General features: G+C 34.1%; 1 protein-coding gene across 1 annotated transcript in view; it reads right to left on the minus strand.

The window, feature by feature from the left end:
- TBC1D5 (TBC1 domain family member 5) overlaps positions 1-11866 on the minus strand; it is a 430335-nt gene extending 418469 nt beyond the window's left edge. The window contains exon 1 of the mRNA XM_069475443.1: positions 11851-11866. The gene's annotated coding sequence lies outside the window, so the exon portion shown is untranslated. The remainder of the gene's footprint in view (positions 1-11850) is intronic.
- Positions 11867-14379: the final 2513 nt, after the last annotated feature.

Below are 14379 nucleotides of genomic sequence, written 5' to 3' on the forward strand. Positions count from 1 at the left end.
GTAAAGAGCCTATTCTATATCAGGGATTCAGTAAACATTTATTTAGCTGAAATATTTAACTTGTTCCATTGCTCATGGTTTTCTTCTTTCCAGTAAATATTAGGAATAGTCAATTTCCTCCCTTTCATTCATCTACCAAATCTGACTGGGTTTAGTGCAACATTTACTTTCTAAATGATGTTTTCTCAGTTACTTCAACCCTCAACAGTGTCTACATGTTTAACCCTCTCAGCACAAAAGGGCTGTACCAATACCTTTGGCACTTAACAATATTAGAAAGTGTGTCTTATGGGGCATAACATCATGACAATTTCAGAAGTTCTCCCCATCTCTCATTTTGACTAAGATAAATAAACCTGGAAAGAAGCCAGTTTGTACACATATTAAAGTATAACAAAAGATTTTTAAAAGGTTGTTTTTTTCTTTCTTTGTTTGTTTTAAAAGATGCTATGTTCAAGTAAAATTGGGAAATGCTGAACTGAATGAAGTTTCACCAGTTTCTCAGATTTATTAATACATCAAGGTATATTATGATTCTCCTACAGGAAAACAAAGTGTTCAGTGCTTTCCAGACTTATATGACCATGGGATCATTCACCCTAAGCATCTCCTAGGAAAATACACCGTAGAACACATTTGGGAAATGCTTGCTACACTATTGCTGGAAGAAAACATGAGTATCTGGGAACTTGATAAGACACTGCCATGGCCAAAAGAAAACACCTGCTTAACATTAGAAAGATGACATGAAGCTTTCCACATATAATACCAAAGTAGTCACTGATTCTATTTGCAATTGCTTTAGCATCAAAAGCCTGTGAGCTTTAGATTAAATACCTGCCTACACCTGGGCCCCACTAACATTCTGGTGTGAGCTTCTACTTCCTCCTGCAACCTGAACTGCAGATGATCAACTCTAATATCAGCATCCCACAACTCCAATATCGGCATATTTGCATACACACAAACCAAATTAAAGATCTGCATTATGGCAGGCCTCTCAAATTTTAATATTCATATGAACTACTTAGGAATTTTGATAAAATGCAGATTCTGATTTAGTAGGTATAGGATTGGGCCCAAGATTCTGCATATCTAGCAAGCTCTCAGGTAATACCAATACTGTTGATCTACAAACATAGTTTGAGTAGTAAGGGGGTAAAAAAGGCCTCTAACTCATATCCAATGGCAATGTCTTTCAAACAGCTTTCTAAAGATCTAATTTTCTCCCATCAGAAAACAATTAACTTTCACTCATTTATAAAAATATTAATAGAAACTGTACAAGAAACTGAAGATACATAAATCACCATTGTCTACTGATGGTTATTTTTTATTAAAAATGGCAGTATCCTGCAATAGCCATAAAAGTGCATTTATACAAAATTACTTTTTAGTTTAAATCTTTATTCCACTTTTGTTTCCAAATTCTCACTCCCACAACACAGAAACACACTGACTTCTGTGGTAATCAGGAATTGTCTCCAATTTCATTGACTTAGAAGGCTGCAATTCTAAGCTCTGCCCCCACCCAAAAAGACATGTATAAAGCCAGCATCTTTCTCAATGATTTACTGAAAGCAGCAGCTCATTTTAATAAAACCATCCCAAAACATAAAATTGATTGAACCAACTGCTGTGTTGGGCATACACAACAGCTGATCAAAATCATTCAAGATTTTTATTCTTACACAGTTTCTTTCAGGCACTGAGAATTTTTCTCCCATTCTATACTTTTATCTTAATATTGAAATCACTGAAATAAAGAAATAAAAGGTCTGTAAATCTATGAAATAAAGTTTTAAAATACAAAATAAATCAATTCAAGAAAATTTTTTAATAAACTAGATCATATACAACTTAATGCACCTACTAAAACTAATAACTCTTCTTCTAGAATGTATTCTGTGTAACAAAATCAAGAGTTTAAACTGAGTAACCTCTTATGATGTCAAACACTGTGTAGTATTTCACGGCATAGTACTGCCACTTAGAAAAGTATTTAAAAATTACACATGACATATTACCTTTGTTCTTTACCAAGGAAAACTCTGTAAAATTAGATTATTATTTCTCTTTATAGCTAGGTTTCTTGATATTAAACATTTTGAGATTTTATTCCAATAAAACACAAAGACACTTATTTCTTTGCATGTTATGTGATGCCTTTATTTGACTTTTTATAATAAAGTAATTTTATAGTATTTTTGTCACAATGAAGGACAAAGATAAGCCAACTGTTTAGATTCCTCTCCTTTATGTTGTGTCTTTGATCACTAACAATGCTGCGTGAACAGCCAACAGAAGGCTGACATTTCATAAAATATGCAGTGATAAAAACTAATACTGTAGCATCTGGGAGCGATATATAAAATGCAGAAATACACCTAATAACTGTGATCTTAAATTACAAGTTACTAAAAGCTAAATAAAAAGCATACCTAAGAATTAAAAAAGGCAAGGTTACAAAAGATTTTTTTGTACTTTTATTTCTAAAAACAAAGTTTTAAAAATAATTTAAGTCAATTATACTTTTCCTACTACTCTACAACTTAAAAGCCAGCTACCTTCTAAGAACAGGATATCTGTACGATATACCTTTCTACAACTGAAGAACATATTTTAAAACCACCATTGAAAAACACTGTACAAAATACAGAAAATATTTTCTTTTCTCGGATACTGAAAAATGTCAAAACTGTTCATGAAGAAGTAATATATCACTTTTATGACAAGATGCCACAGACCATGACCAAAATAAAAATTTTAAACTACAACATTAATAATATAAACAAATATACCTTTAATACCAGTATCAGTACATCCTTTCACAATCTAAGCCTTAAAGTCCTTGGTATACCACAGCAAGTAATACATGCTCAAATATGCTTAAATAATTTTAACTTTACTACTAAACATTTGTTTTTTAATAGTAGGAAGCAGGGAAGGCACACAATAAAGACAATCCAAGAGCAATCATGTGAATTATCTTTGTAGCATTTGGTTTAATATTCTACCTATATCCATCAAAATCACAGTCCAGCAGAAGTGTTTTATTGTTTTTTTTTTAATATATATGCTAAGGGGAAATGAAAAAAATGAAAGCCACATTCAGCACTTCAAGAACTCTGAATTTATTCTTTAAAGAAAATACACAACATTTAAGTATGTGGGAGGCAATTGTCCTTGTGCTTATAATTAGCAACTGAATTTAGGGATTTCACTTCTTAATGCACAACCACTGCCTGTTATTCTTACCATGGCTTTTTATGTCACTTAATGGAGATAAATACCCTTTTCGCTTCTTATGTTTACATCAATGCTATTTAATTTTTTTAAAGCTGCTATAATAGGTTAAACAGCCGTCTCAACATCACTCTTCATCTCCCACTGGACAAAGAATGGCATTACAGGACTGAGAATAGAGAAGGCATATTTACATTCATAATGTTCCTAACTATAACATTTATGTAAATTATGATTTTACATTTGCAAATGCCATAATTTTTAGTTTCACTGCATACTTTGCCATTCTTTCAACATTAACTTTCCATGGTTATTACAACCTCAAAAAATCATACCTATGAAATATGTGACGTTCTTCAAGCCACTAGAAGAAATACTTAAAACTAAAATAATAATGTATCTAATAATGTATTTAAATACTTAAAACTAAAATAATAATGTATCTAATAATGTACTTACTTTTAATCCAATCTTATTCTCCTACAAATGAGAGCTTTAGTATACTAAGAATTACTAATTGTTTGAGTTTAGGGAATCTTCCTTTTAGAAATATTTTTATCATCTCTTAATTATTGCACATGGGTTTACATATCACATAAATGGTATACAAATTTACCGCAATTGTTCTACTAGCAAGAATGTATTAATCATTTTTTCCCTTATTTTGTCTACTGAATTTACCCAGACATAGAGCATATCAGTATTACGTATATTTGGGAGAAAAGAATAAAATTTGACCATTTCAAAACCCATAATTTCAAGAATTTACTGTATTAAAATTTTCTTTTAAAGTAAGAAAAATTACATATATCAGTGACAACAGCAGACAAAAAAGGGAAATTTTGTGTTTTTTTCCACTTGTCAAAAAGTGACAAACCGCATTCCTCAAATGTATTAATAACTAATTAGGTAACCGTGAAATTACCTATAGAACACCAACTCTCCTTTCTAGGGTATACAATCCATGAAAGTAGAGTCCATACCTCTCTTGTTTAACTCTGTATCAATGGTGCTTGGGTGTAGGCAACCAATTAATATTTACGGGAAAAAAATGAGTGAGCATTTGTAATGAACTGTACTTAGCCCCAAGAGAGATGCAAAAAAATATAACATGGTCCCTGCTCTCTTGACACTTAAAATTCAGTTAGTAACACAGGACCTAGACTCAACTAAAAATATTAATAAAAACAAGTAACAGTGCAAAACACTAAACAGAAAGTGCTTTGTTAGTAGCAACAAAGCAAAACAGGAATTCAGAAGATGGTGAAATCACAGTGGACCACACTGTTCAGTTAGATTTCACAGAGGGGGCAGGACAAGAACTGAAAGTTGGAAAAAAGTATGTAGGCTTCAGATGGGCAAAAAGAAAGTAGGATAACAGAGCAAAAAGGAGAAAAGATCTTAAACACTATAAAATGAGGAAAGACATGCAAATGTAGGAATGTTCTCAGCATGTTGGGACCATCCTGACAGAAATGAAAGAGTCTTTGTTACTAGACAGTGGAAGAAAAAACTAAGCAGTACATTAGGAGCATTTATGGTAGAACCATGAATACCAGGCTGGAGATTACAAATTTCAACGTATAGGAAAAATGGGGCCAATGAAGGTTCCTAAGCAGGAGAGTGGCAGGGTAAAAGCAATGCTTTAGGAAAAAGATTAATCTGACGGCAATATATGGGACAGATTTGAGGATAGCAAAGATACCAATTAAGAGACTTCTGCAGTATTCTACAAATAAGGCTGTAGAGGAGCGAACTAGACTTTTGTGAATGGTACAGAACTGGCAGGAGCTAAAACTACACACTGACCAATTAGATACGATGGGTGAGGAAGAAAAAGACATTAAATTCCTAGGTCTAATATAAAGACCCTAAAGGATAATGTAAACTAAGTATTGTTGGATTTGGCTGGAGAAAACAGGTTAGTGGCAAGATGATACTTTCAATTCCAGACATTCACTTTGCAGGGAAGCAAAGAATTTAAGATAGTAGGAAGCGGAGTGAGAGACGGAAACATGAGAATAAGGTCAAATTTTATAGAGCTACAGATTTTAGAGTTCTCTATGAAGATGTAACAGTTAAAAATCTTGAAAAGGAAGGGAAGAATAAAGAGCAAAAGCTGAAGATTATACTGTACTATTTAACAAATTCTACGAATATACCTGTGGAAATCAACTAAAATAAAGAAAAATTGAATGACTGGCTTTATAAGATCGTTCCAGTCCAGAAGGAATAACTCAAGCAAGGAGGACACATACCCATAAAGAGAGCACTTGCAAAAACCCTACCTAACGTTACTGAACAAGCAGGATCTTAGAATGTACTGCAAGGAAGCATAATTTTTAAATATTCTGGATTTTTGTTTTTGTTTTTGAGAGAGAGAGAGAAAGAAGGTCAGGATATAAACCAGAGGGCTAAATTAAGTATCTGAGGAAACTATAAAACTTTTAAACACATACCTTCCTATTGTTTTGTCTCACTAAAACAAAAAGCTAGGACATCCTTCTTTTAAAACGTCCTGATTCTGGAATGCATGCAAAGTAAATGCCCACAGAAGACTAAAAGAAAAATAATTCATGTGCTCTTTATGCTTTGTATCAATTACATTCACTTCCTCCATTTTTTCTTATCTATATTATCCCTTATTAAAATTTTCTCAAGTTTAGGTCAGTATCTATATGAACTAAACACTATCTTTTGATATTTTCTAGTATCAATAAAATATTCCAATGAGAAAAAAATCTAACAAGTATTGTACATATTTGAAAAATACACATCCAATTTGATCCTATTTACAGGTATGAGCCCACAGAAGGACACAGAGTTCATAGAGAAAACAGAAATCAGGAAAAGTCCCCACCCCCACTCCATGATTGGCCTAGGACAGAGAATAAAAGCACAAACATCAGGAAAAGAGACTCACAACATGAAACATAAATGTAAATGTTAAATAAGACTTTTAAAAAATGTTTTTCAGAGTGAGCTTTATCTGAAGAACCCTGGGAATAGTTTAACTGTGTTAAGATTGAGGGATTCCAATGGAGAGGGAAAAGCTTTACAAGGTTTGATCTTCGCCATGCTACATAAAGAAGAGACATGCTCATTCATCAGCAAAAGCAGCACTTGTTCTGATAACTTACATGAATGTAGGCACTCTGCGTGGGTGTCTAACTCTACTAAAAGATATTTAAGCTAATCAATAAGTCAGATATGTTCTTTAAAATGCTAAGTGGTTGTTTATGTGTGTTAGATTTTCTATATGGCATATTAATGTACTTTTTCTGTATGATATAGTGAACTCAGTGATGATAAATATGTGGTATGTCTGCCGCCTACATTTTCACTGACAGCAAATGGAGTGTAAAACTGGCATTGTAAACTGAAAAGAAAGAAATTAACTTTAGAAGTATGTAGCATCGGTTTTATCTTATGAGTTACTTACTAAATCTAAATGCTGATGGATTCATTATTAAATTAAGGACACAAGTATATATAAATTATCAAGTATCAAATACCTATTTAGCTTATTAAAATAAAATATACAATTAACAATCTTAAATTGGTCTTTTTTTCAGGCTCACTAAAGAACAAGTTAATCCATTTGAATACAAATTACATTCTGTGCTTTGGGGAAAATTCCAGATTACAAATTTAAGTTGAAGAGTAAGATATAAATGGTAATTTGGTCTTTAGATACACATAAAATACATAATTGTTTTCTTCAATTAATGTAGTTTAATCTAATAAATAAAAACATTCCAAAAATGTGAAATAAAAACATTCAGTACTTACTTTATTAAAAGGCAGACATGCTAGTAAAATTATTTGTTTCTATGATATAACAGTTCTTTAAATAAACGTAATGCCCAGCTAATTCTTTAGTATAAAGTAATGTCTAAAAGGTAGTGGAGGACAAAAGCCTTTATTAATCCCTATTCTTCACATGTAACAGAGTAAAGACAAAGCCAACCACAAGCAGCAGCACAACTTTAGATGGTACAACCTCAGGATTACACCTTGTTAGTAAACACTGAGGAACATGAGAATGAATGGTGGGCTTTAATGGAAAAGCAGTAAAAGAATGATGTACGTGGGCATACTATAAAACATGTGGCTTGGGCAGGGTGCAGTGGTTCACACCTATAATCCCAGCACTTTTGGAGGCAGGAGGATCACTTCAGGCCAGGAATTCAAGGCCAGCCTGAGCAACATAGTGAGACCCTATCTCTATAAAAAAATAGAAAAATTAGCTCAATGTAGTGATGCATACCTGTAGTCCCAGCTACTTAGGAGGCTGAGGCAGAAGGATCACTAGAGCCTAGGAGTTTGAGGTTGCAATGAGCTATGATGATGCCACTGCACTCTAGCCTGGGAATAGAGCAAGACCCTCTCTCTCAAAAAAAAAAAAAAAAAAAAAGAGTCATGCACTCCTTCCTGACATTTAGCAAGTGATCCAGGATAACCACACATGATCTTTGCAGAAGTGTTAAAGGGAAGCAAGAGAGAAATGGAAAAGGAAAGAAACTGAAACATAAATTTGAAAGAGAGAGAGATAGGAAGCTGAGTTTGGTTTTTGGTCATATTTTAAATAATTAAAGTGGTTACTTGGAAATGAGATGACCATATAATTTATTGCCCAAACTGGAACACTTCTGAGACTGAAAGGGAGCTGTGGAAGGCAAAATAATGGCCCTCTCCACCTCCAAAGACGCCCGTGTCTTAATCCCTAGAACCTATGTCTATGTTACCTTACATGGCAAAAAGACTTTATGGACCCTGAGATAGAGAGATTAATCTAAATTATCCTGGTGGGCACAATCTAATCACATGAACCAGAGAGTGAGATGCTAGGAAGAAGGGACAAAGAAATGCACATGAGAAGAATTTAATTAGCTGTTGCTGGCTTTGAAAATGGAGGAAGGGGACCATGAGCCAAGATGCAGCTGCCTGGAGAAGCTAGGAATAGCAGAGTTTACAAGTAACAAGAAAATGGGCACCCCAGGTCCTACAATCACAAGGAACTAAATTTTGTCAAAAGAATGAATGAAAAGGAAACAGATTCTCTGACACCTCAATTTTAGCCTAGTATAACCCATACTGGACTTTTAACCTACAGAACTATGGAAGAAAAAAAAATTGTGTTGTTTTAAACCATTAAGTTTGTTATAATTTGTACAGAAGCTACAGAAACTAACACAGGAGTGCAAAAAGTAATTAAGACAGGATGACAGTCATGCAAAGGAATTGTTCCAAGCAAACTGGGCTTATGATCACCATACTCAGTACAATACCCATGTACATAACTGACTAGTACTTATTCCTGACAAAGAATCAGTTTATCTAGTATATAATACAAACCCTTACCTTAATAGTAGAAAGTTTTCATCCAAGTCATTTTTCAATTCTGTTAACTAATTTCCTGAAAAGAATTAAACCTTATAAGCAAGCTGCAAATACAGGCATACCTCATTTTATTGAGATTCACTTTAGTGCACTTCACAGATACTACATTTTTTACAAACTCAAGGTTTGTGACAACCCTGTGTTGAGCAAGTCTTTTGGTACTATTTTTCCAACAGCATGTGTTAACTTCATGTCTCTGTGTCACATTTTGGTAATTCTCACAATATTTCAAACCTTTTCATCATTATTGTATCTATCATGGTAATCTATGATACATGATCTTTTTTTTTTCTTTTGAGACAAGTTCTTGCTCTGTTGCCTGGGCTAGAGTGCAGTAATGTCATCATAGCTCACTGCAACTTCAAACTCCTGGGCTCAAGTGATCCTCCTGCCTCAGCCTCCCAAGTAGCTGATACTACAGATGTGCATCACCTTGCCTGGCTAATTTTTTTTTATTTTTATTTTTGTAGAGATGGGGTCTTGCTATGTGGCCCACACTGGTCTCTAATTCCTGGCCTCAAGCAATCCTCTTGCCTCAGCCTCCCAAAGTGCTGGGATTATAAGCATGAGCCACCACACATAGCCTAATCAGTGATCTTTGATGAGAATATTATAAATGTTTTGGAGCACCATAAACCACACCCATATAAGACAGTGAACTCAATCAATAATTGCAATAATTCCAACAAACTCAATCTAATCATAATGGATCACCATTCCCTGTCTTTCTTCCTCCCCTCAGTCTTCCCTATTCCTTGAGAAACAATATGAAAATTAGGCCAATTAATACCCTACAATGGACTCCTAGCATTTAACTGAAAGGAGGAGTTGCATGTTTCTCACCTGAAATCAACAGCTAGGAATGATTAAGCTTAGTGAGGAAGCCATGTCGAAAGCAAAGTTAGGCAACAAGCTAGACCTCATGCACTAAACAGTTAGCCAAGTTCTGAATACAAAGGAAAAGTTCTTTAAAGGAAATTATAAGTGCTATTCCAGTGCACACATGAATGATAAGAAAGTAAATCAGCCTTACTGCTGATATGGGGAAAGTTTTAGCAGTCTGGATAGAAGATCAAACCAGTCACAAAATTCCTTTAGGCCAAAGCCTAATCCAGAGTGAGGTACTAACTCTTTTCAATTCTGGGACGGCTGAGAAAGGTGACGAAGCTGCCAAAGAAAACCTGGAAGCTAGCAGAGGTTGGTTCATCAGGTTTAAATAAAAGAAGCCGTTTCCATAACACAGAAGTGCAAGGTGAAGCAGCAAGTACTGATGGAGAAGCTGCAGCAAGTTATCCAGAAGATCTAGTTAAGAAAACTGATGAAGGTGGCTACACTAAACAGTCAAGACAGCCCTCTACTGGAAGAAGATGCCATGTAGGACTTTCATAGCTAGAGGAGAGAAGTCAGTATCTGCCTTCAAAGCTTCAAAGGACAAGCTGACTGTCTTGTTAATGGTTAATGAAGTTGGGAACTTTAAGTAAAAGGCAACACTCATTTCTCATCTCAAAATCCAAGGGTCTTTAAGGAGCATGATAAATCTACTCTGTGCTCTATACATGGAACAACAAAGCCTGGACAGCATACTTTGCTAAATATATTAAGCTCACGTTGAAACCTACTGCTCTGAAAAAAAAAATTCCTTGCAAAATATTGTCATTGACAATGCACCTGGTCACCCAAGAGTTCTGACAGAAATATACTAGGACAGGAATGTTGTTCTCATGCCTGCAAACACAACATACATTCTGCAGCCCATGGGCCAAAGAGTAATTTCAATTTTCAAGTCTTACTATTTAAGAAATACATTTCATAAAGCTGTAGCTGCCATATTAATAGATAATGATTCTGTGATGGAGCTGAGAAAAGTAAATTAAAAACCTTCTGGAAAGGATTCACCATTCCAGATGCCATTAAGAACATTCATGATTCATAGGAGGAGGTAAAAATATCAACATAAACAAGAGTTCGAAAGAAGTTGATGCCCACCCTCGTGGATGACTTTGAGGGATTCAAGATTTAGTGGAGGAAGTAACTTCAGACGTGGTGGAAATAGCAAGAGAACTAGAATTAGAAGTGGAGCCTGAAGATGTGATTGAATTGCTGCTCATGATAAAACTGTAATGGATGAGGAATTGCTTCTTATAAATGAGCAAAGAAAGTAATTTCAAATTCCTGGGCTCAAGCAATCTTCCCAACTCAGCCTCCCAAGTAGCTAGAACTACAAGCATAAGCCACCACTCCCAGCTGTTTTTTTTGTTTGTTTGTTTTAGAGATGGGGTCTCGCTATGTTGCCCTCACTAGTCGCAAACTCCTGACCTCAAGTCATCCCTTTTCCTTGGCCTCCCAAAGTGCTGGAATTACAGGTGTGAGCCACCACACCCAGCCAAAAGTGATTTCTTGAGATGGAATCTATTTCTCATGAAGATGCTGTGAACATTGTTGAAATAACAATAAGGGATTTATAACATTCCATAAACTTAGTTGATAAAGCAGTTAGACGACTGACACCAATTTTGAAAGAACTACTACTATGGGTAAATTGCTATCAAAAAGTATCACACACTACAAAGAAATCTTTCATGAAAGGAAGAGTCAACCAATGAAAACTTCACTGTCATCTCATTTTAAGAAATTGTCATAGCCACCCCAACCTTCCGAAACCACCACCCTTATTAGTCAGCAGCCATGAACATCAGGGTAAAACTCTCCATCAGCAAAAAAATTACAACTCATTTAAAGGCTTAGATGACTATTAGCATTTTTTTAGCAATAAGGTATTTTTTTAATTGAGGTATGTACATTCTTTTTTTCTTTGTGACATAATGCTATTACACACTTAATAGACTACAGTATAGTGTAAACATAATTTTCATATGCACTGAGAAACCAAAAAAAAATTCATGTGACCTGTTTTATTGTGGTTATTTGTTTTATGGAGGTGGTCTGGAACTGAACCTGCAATATCTTTGAGGTTTGCCTGTAGTCATCATGCACCTTTTTCCTCCCCACAATAATTAAAACTTTACTCCAAGTATTAACACATATTAATTTCTTTTATTCTCCATCATGTCCTTACTTGCCTTTTTCCTAACGAAATGTTTCACCATCTCTAGTAACAATTCATAAAGAAACAAAATAAGAGAAGGTTTAACATGCATTCCTAAAATATCCACTTCCCTAAGCATTTTAAAAACTACTCACCTTAATTTAGGCAGAGAAGGCCATAGAATATGTTTCTACAGAAGAGGTTAATATTCTTCTACTTAGGCTGAAACTTCAGCTGTCCTTTAATATAAAAAAAAATAATGTTCTTAATCATTGAGAGAACAGAGACCTAGGGATCTGGATGAAAATAGCATCTTATCTTTCAACCCAAATTACTCATGAAGAGGTCTGTATTTTGTTATACTTGAAAGAGTACAATACTGTAGAATAATATACTTTGGATTAAGGTCATTCCCAAACTAAATATAAATGTTTATTTAAAAACTCAGTGTAATTCTCAATGAATCTAAAAATTAAGTGTACAATTATAAGTACTATCGGAATTGATGTCAACTAACAATGCATTATCAGATATGGCACAACTCTCCCAGGAATTCCAAATTTCATGTTGTACTAGTCCTGGGAAGAATTAGTATTATTTCAAGCAATTCAAGAGTCACTGAATTCTGATTTCAAAGCTGTTTAATATTTCAGTCAAAATTAGCTGATAGAAGCTTAATGTCAAGAAATGAATCTGCTACCCAGTACAATTAGACAAGAGAATTAAACAACAGTTAAAATTTAGATGAAAGTCAAATGATACTTATAGATTATATGCTTTTATATGTGGAAATACATAAACAAAAAAAAACTATTACAAAATTAATAAGTTTAATACTATAAATATACTATTACTACTTCCCACAGCTTTCTCACATATTAACAAAGATCAAGTAAAAACTTTAAGTCAAGGATGACTCCACTGTTTCTGGCTGCAATACTTTAGAAAGATGGATCTGCCAGCAACAGGGACAAGGAAGTTCTACAGGTGAAACTGCTTTGGAAGACAAAGAACAGGAGATTCATTTTTAACATACTGAGTTTGAAATGTCAATCAGATAGCTAAGTGGAGATGTCAAATATTAATTGGATATATAAGCTTGGAGTTCAGGAAAGAGGGCTAGGTTGATCTCTTCAGTATTTAAAGACAAGAAATTAGATGAAATCACCAAGGCAATGAATGTCGATCGAAAAGTGAAAAGGTCAAATGACTAAGCTTTGAAGCTATACACATTAAGAGGTAGGGAAGAACAAAAGAAACCAATGGGGAGCAGAAAACCAAGAGTGAGATATTCTGGAAAAGAATGCAGAAAGTATACCAAGGAGGAGGTACTTGCATCAAATTCTACCAACAGGTTTCAAGTAAGGACAGGGATTGACCACTGAATTTAACAATATGGAAGTCACTAGTGATCATGACAAGAGTGGATTCAAGGTACTGGTAGAGGCTTTTGCCCTGTGTTGAGTTTAATATAGAATTCAAGGAGAAGAACTGGAAACACCAAGTATACACAATTACTGTCAAATGGAGCATGGAACTGGAACAATAGCTGGCAGAGAAAGAGGGATTTTAAAAAGGATAGAAGAAAAATAGCATATTAGCTTATGGATGGGAAAGATCCAGTAATGAGGAAAAAGTTAATGAAGCAGAAGAGGGCTGTTCTGTTCCTGTAACTCCACTGTGAGATACTTTTATTACCCCTATTGAACTGAGGGAGGGACCAAAAGGTTAAATAACTTGCCCAAGGTCATTCAGCGAACTAACAAATTGCAAAACCCTTGGGTTTAATCTCTATACTATTCTGCCTTTCTAACAACAGAATTTAGTCTACCAGTTATTAAAATATATTACTTAAAACTGTAATAATTAAAGGAATGTGGTAGTGGCGTACATTTGTCAACTAATAGAGTTTACCAATAAACTAAAATGACAGGCTCAAGGATATGTGATAATTTAACATTTGATAGTAATAAAAATTTGTCAGAGGGTAGGATGAAGTGGATCTCTCCTTTACTTCTTATACTAAATAAATGCCAAATGGATAAAAGATTTAAACATAAGAAAGAAAATCATTAAAATAATTTTAAAATATGACAGAATTTTTAATAATCTTGGAATGTAGCCAAGTTACTAAGGCTATTTTAAAGTAATAAATATGACTAAACAAAAATGTATAACTTCTATACAGTGGGAAAAACACCATAAATAAATGTGAAATATAAACAAACTGGAAAAATATTTTTATCTTATACAACAGACCAAAAGTAAAAAGACTTTCTACACATTAATACAAAAATAGAACATTACCCCCCCCAAAAAAGGAACAAAAGAGATAAACAAAATAAAAATTTTTTGAACGGACATATAACAAGTTACACAAAGAAATGCAAATATAAATAAGTTAATTTCCCCCTAATTGGCAAAGATAAAAATACTGATAATATCCCCGCAGTATGGCATTTGGACAATACCCAAGAGTATGGCAACTCAGACATTATCATGTTATTGCTGGGAAAGGACAAACTGGAGCATCTTATTGAAGGGCAATTTTGAAGTACGATTCAAAATTTTAAATGCATTTAATCTTTGATCCAATAATTTTACTTCTAAAATTTATCCTGAAAAGACAAGTTCACAAAAATATGCTTACAATGATCCCACTTGCAACACAGCTTATTGAACAC

Source organism: Eulemur rufifrons, chromosome 7 (genome assembly GCF_041146395.1).
Source record: "Eulemur rufifrons isolate Redbay chromosome 7, OSU_ERuf_1, whole genome shotgun sequence".
Lineage (NCBI taxonomy): Eukaryota > Metazoa > Chordata > Mammalia > Primates > Lemuridae > Eulemur > Eulemur rufifrons.